This window comes from Aegilops tauschii, chromosome 3, assembly GCF_002575655.3.
Source record: "Aegilops tauschii subsp. strangulata cultivar AL8/78 chromosome 3, Aet v6.0, whole genome shotgun sequence".
Taxonomy (NCBI): Eukaryota; Viridiplantae; Streptophyta; class Magnoliopsida; order Poales; family Poaceae; genus Aegilops; species Aegilops tauschii.
The window spans coordinates 205,095,423-205,101,356 of NC_053037.3; the positions used below are offsets into that span (position 1 = coordinate 205,095,423).

At 44.3% G+C, this 5,934-nt stretch overlaps 1 long non-coding RNA gene across 1 annotated transcript; it reads right to left on the reverse strand.

Moving 5' to 3' along the window:
- Positions 1-2,031: 2,031 nt before the first annotated feature.
- On the reverse strand, positions 2,032-5,705 carry LOC109777979 (uncharacterized). Its single transcript, XR_002236477.4, has 4 exons — positions 5,319-5,705; positions 5,196-5,222; positions 2,733-5,087; positions 2,032-2,618 (listed from the first exon to the last, which is right to left on the reverse strand). It is a non-coding gene; the product is annotated as an uncharacterized lncRNA (long non-coding RNA).
- Between the last annotated feature and the right edge of the window lie 229 nt (positions 5,706-5,934).

Consider the following 5,934-nt stretch of genomic DNA (forward strand, 5'->3'; position numbering starts at 1 on the left):
TATTTGTAATGTCTTACATCAATCTTTTTAATTTAGCTAGCTATCATGACATGAGCCTTTTGAAAAAAAAAAGTAGCTAAAAGAGGTCATGATCAATCATAAAATATGCATCCATCAACCATTCTAATTCAAATCCCATATGCTTAATACCACAACTTGAACCAACAAGTCTGTTAGATGCAAGAAAGTTTAAAACATTTTGCAAACAAATGTATATAAATTATGCTATACACCTGACAAAAAAGACAAAAATTGGGAGTATGTACTCTCATCTTTAATATACCTCATATACACATTGATTATACCTCTATCATTCTTAATATACTCCACTAAATATTTTAAGATACCTCAATATGAGTTTTGTTGAAAAAATACCATTTGCAACGTACTTTTTGTAATATACCTTTTTCACGTACAAATAAATCAGTATATACGTAAATCTTCAAAAATATGAGGCACACATGAATTTTTTTCATAAAACTCATGGGGTATCTACTAATTATTAATGAAGTATATCAATAATAAAGAGGTATAAAAGATTCATCTATGTGGTATATGAGGAGCGAGAGTACATACTCTCAGGAGTACATAACCATTTTCCTATATGGAGCAAGAGAAAATGCATAGGACAAATGTTTCCTATCATCAGTATGTTTTTGTATGTTGTATATAATATCTATCAAATCGAAGAGTATGTATATATAGTATGTGATATATAAGAATGTTTACATATTATATATTCTACTCTTTTGATAGTATCTATCATATTTTGAGTATACTCTTTTTTATGTACAAATATATACATATTTCATAAATATAATAAAAATCATGGGCCAACTTGTAATTTTTTCGTGTAAATCGTTTTAAAGTATCTTATATATAATATATGTAGTATCTTATATATAGGACAATCGTTTGGAACACCGAGTGCCCAGGCTACTTGCCTGTCCATCATCAGATTACATTTAGATATGCGTTGTTATATGAATATTAAATTAACGGGTATACTTATAGAGAAAATACATCCTACCACCTGGGGTAGTTACCCCACATGTGTCATATACTATCATGTGCTACTATGTTCATATATTAATATAACATATTTCAAAGTGAGTTACATTTTTTTTTTGCAAATTAGCCCATAGTTTTAAATATATTACAAAAGTAGTGTATATATTGCAAAAGTAGTGTATATATTACATAAACATTCTTATATACTACATATTACGCGTATATACTCTACGATTTGATAAATACTACATACAACATATAAAACTCAAGTGGTGGTAACCTAACACCGGGTGGTAGGGAAAATTTGAGATGAATTGTTGATTTTTGCCATGATTGAAGAGGAAAGTTCTAAATGGTGCTTTATGGCAATGTACACCAGGAATGGAAACCTAGTGTCTGACTGTCAGTGCATTTGAGGGCAAAGGCAGACCCTCCTTTCTTCTACGGCAGTGGGCGCCAGGAACCATTTTGGGGAAACAGCTACAGGGTCTACTTCAAGTCAATTTTACCAAAAGTTCTTAGCTGTGTTACCCTCGTGCTGACTCTGAAAGTTGCCATTTTGGTATTGGCCAGCTCAGTATGCAAGGTTCGGCACCGTTTGCCGCAATGAGTGGATGTGTTTGGACGGCTCTTTTTATGTTGCAGCAGCAAAGTCCCGTTGAATCCAACCCAAAAAACGTAGGTGAGTAATTGTCTAGCACCGTGCACGACGCCGACCAGCTGCGTCTGCCCTCTGAACGCCACCGGCTGGGAAATCAGCTATTGCAACCCAAAAATGATACTGTAGTAAAGGTGTCCATTTATTAGACCGGCCATCTTTTCTCAGAAGTGCCATTTTTTTTACGGTGGCTCAATCCATGCTTTCTCTATATGTAGTTGCCTCCCTCTGAGTCTCTGTTGAATAGACCCACCAAATGGCTTCTCCATGAGACTTTGTTAAGGTTGTAATGCAAACGGAAGCTCCTCCATGAGCGTACGTTGTTAAGGTTGAAGTACATGCAGTCCATCCACACGGCTAAGTACCCTTTTAATCTGTTTTTATTAAAGAGAAAGACCCCCGGCCTTTGCATCTGGACGATGCATGCAGCCGTTTTATTAATTATTCCCAAAAGATCCTATAAAGAAATACAACAGTAAGTCTGAAGCCATAGTCTAGGCAACATCTTTCCCTACTCCTATCCAGTTGATGAAAAAATGTTGGAAGTCCGGGCCTAATGCCAAACAGACCTCGCAGCAAGCCTAACATCCAAGACTTGAGGCCCCAATCAAGCCACTTGCCGAGTATGGACACACACCGGTCCGGCGCACTCTCAGAGGCCGCCGCCGCCAACTGCCACCGCTCCATCTTCAGAGTTATACAGATGCATCAATCTTGCCCGGTCTAGCTGCCGTCGACACCACCAGGACCCCAGATGGCGCCACCATCATGCGCTCGTCAATCAACACACGCCCAGCAGCAAGACCTCGCTGCTCCTTGCCACTGAGACCCATCGTTGTCGACGTGTCAGATGCAACGCCGCTCCTCCTTCGTGAACACCACCTGCTGCCACTGGTCCCATTCCCTTCACCTGCAGTTCCTCTGCACTCCCAACCGAGCCCCAGTGCCCCTGTCAACACCTCCAGGAAGGTCATGGCGCGAACAGCGCCGTTGCCACCAAATCCGAAGAGGATTGAAGGCTTTCAACCGGCAGGGGATCGGGGTGGGTAGATTGGACCGTCACCTGCACCTTCATGAAGGAAAGCGGCGCCCATGGGCGTCGCCGCCGCCGGGCCGGCCAGACCGGCCAAGGTTTCTCCCAGACCCAAAGTACACCACCAGGGCTCACCATCACAGGAGCCTGCAGCCGCAAAACCACCGGGACGACGAGAGATGCAGCAAAAGAAAGGGGAACCTCCAGATCTGACGCAATGGAGCACCGCGCCATGGCCGGACTCCACCAGCGACCCGCCGCCCGCGCGGCCGAGCACGCTGGCCAGCGTCGCCTGCAGACGTCGCCAGCCGCTGGACGACGCCGCCTCGCCGACAGGGCCGCCGCCCAAGGATCCGCAGGCCACTGATGCGATACTCCGGCCCGCATGCCGAGGGGATCGATCCGGGCGCCGAGATCCCCGCCTCCACCTTCCCCGGCGCCCGCGCGGGCTTTGCCGGCGGCCGTCTCCAGTGACAGCGAGGGAGTGAAGGGGGATGAGGGGAGGCGGCGCGGCGAAAGATCTGATCGCCCGGGGGTGACGCGAGGGACCCTCTCGCTTTGTCTCTTGGTTCTTTTTTCCTTTTTAATCTGCTGTCGGGGTCATTGTTCACTATGCATTTCGTCTGATTGTCTGAATGTGTTTTTTTCTGGTCACTTACGTAGGAATGGCGATTACATTGTATTTTTTTTGGTGGAGAGGCGATTACATTGTATTGAACAGTAGTATAAGAATTAAGAAAGGGAAAGGCTAATCCGGCACGCACACACGTGCCTATTCCTTAAGGCAAGTTTTTTGTGATATGCTGTGTGTACTTAAAACGGTTTAATTTTACACTCACATTGATACACTTCTCTATGTGATTTTTGTGACATTTTAGCCTTGTCAAGAACTATAGCGACATCATTCACCACTTCCTTTCACGCATCTACGCTCTTTTGGATCTACAGAAGAAGGCGAGTATTAGTTCCACGGGATCCACCTTTTTTTTACATTGGCATAGTTGTACACAAGGTAGAAGTTGTCATCACATCGTGATGCAAACTGAAGTACTATATCAAGCATCTATTCCTCCAACGAGTACTAGAGTTAAGTTTGTATCTCCGTGCAGCCATTGTACTGGCCTGAAGTTTCCAGTGCAGCTTACCATAATGGTGATTTATAATTAGAATGAATGGATCCTGTTTTCCCTTAATGCCATTGAACAAGCTAGTGCACTATCTATCATTGCTTTCGTTTACTAGTACTTCCCTTTCTCAGCTCGTTTTTATTTTTGCAAGTGCCCTTTCTCTGCTTGTTGACTTTGAATCTCTGAACTCTGAGGTTATATGGACTGACGACTGAACCTCTGCTCTTTGTCACGCCTGTGCGACGGTACATGGACCACATTACCAGCGTGGCTGATGGACCTTGCAGGGGGCGTATGAAGCACTACCTTACTGCCTGTCAGACCCGTCCGATGCAAGAAAGTAGAAACTACAGGGTAGCGCCGCTGCCGTCTGAGAGGGAAGAAAACAAGCATGCAACAATGGAGACGGTGGTTTTGTGCTGTGAACAAGATGCAAATTTTCTGCTCTTCCATTCTCCTTTTATTCATCGTAATTCTCGCATTTACACCACAAATTATTCAACTGTCTCCATGAATAGATTTGCCTTACAAGATACACATGCAAGCCGGTGATAGTGCTATGGTCCAGTGGCGGAGCCAGGAATTTGCTGTTGGGTGTTCTTTTTAAAAAGATATGCCAAAGCAGTGCAATAGAACAATAAATGTACAGCAAGATGATAACATCAATGACTCAATGACCATACATTGATAATAGTAGCAAAATATCATTGTGGCAATAACTCTAACAATTACGAAGATTACAAATAGCAAAGGAAATTACAATATAACTTTACGATCCCCTTTTCGGAAGAGATTGATGACATCCTCATCTTTCACTTGCCTGAAGAATTCTCTCTCAACGAATGTAACCAAGCAATCGTTCAAATATTCATCACCCATTTTGTTTCTGAGTGAATTCTTCACGTATTTCATCGAGGAAAATACCCTCTCAACGCTAGCAGTGGCTACCGGAAGAATGAGAACCAACTTAAGAATTTTGTAAACAATATAATATTGTTCATTCTTTCTTGTCTCAACCATCAAAACTGAAAGCTCACATAGATTCTTCAACTTGCTAAACCTTTTATCCTTACGCACATGAGAAATGAACATGCTTAATTGCACATGAGAAACCAACTTAAGAAGTTTGCACTAGTGCTAGCTGCAGATTGCTCTCAACCTCAACGGAAAGAGGAGTTGGTGTGGATGTAGAAGTTAGTTTCCTTGTCTTTGAAGATTTGTCCCACATTTGAAATATGCTAACATCCTTCTTCTTCATCTACATCACAATCACATAAACAAAATAGAAATTAGTGACAGTGACAATGTGGCATGGACACAACGAAATTATTGCAATTTCAGTTTACTGCATTTTCCTTTCCCCTACCATAGTTTTGTTCCCCTTCTTCTTCATCTACATCACAATCACATAAATAATATTCAGATTTGTTAGAAACGGAGGAACGGACGGAAATAATAGATGCAAACTGTTGAGGAACGGAGGCCGGACCTGCTGACTGATGGATGGCGCTGTCGCGGCGTCGGGGAGGCCGGAGGCGGACTGGTGGAGCCGCGGAGAAGAGGGCCGGACGCCGGAGGCAGAGGGTAGAGCCGTAGGGGAGGGACCGAGGGAGATGGCCGGCACTGGGGTCTGGGGGAAGCGGCTAACCGAGGGAGGAGAAGGCCGGCCGCCGGACCTAGAGTCGCTCGCCGCCGCCAGAGCCTTCAGGTAGTGCTAGGTTTGGGGGAAAAGGATAGGGCTGAAGATTGTTCGATCTGTAATCGGAAGATGCCCGCTCGAGCGGTCGGCTCCTCGCGCGCCTGCCCAGACGCTCCCTGGCTCGTGTCTGGCGCCCCACGTCGCTGCCGTGGTGCGTTTGGGCTGGGCCAAGACCAAGTCAGCCTTTATACCGTATATAATACATGTAGTAATTTTTTTTGCAAGAAATTCTTTGATATTCCAGGGAAGTCCCAGGAATACCCCAGCTCCGCCATTGCTATGGTCCACTGACATGCACAACCGTGGGTGTTGAAAAGAAAACAAGATAACCAGTGCACTGCTTTTGCCATAGATGTATGAAGGTGTCATGTGCTACGCAGCATTGCCAAGACAAGGACAGCCACAT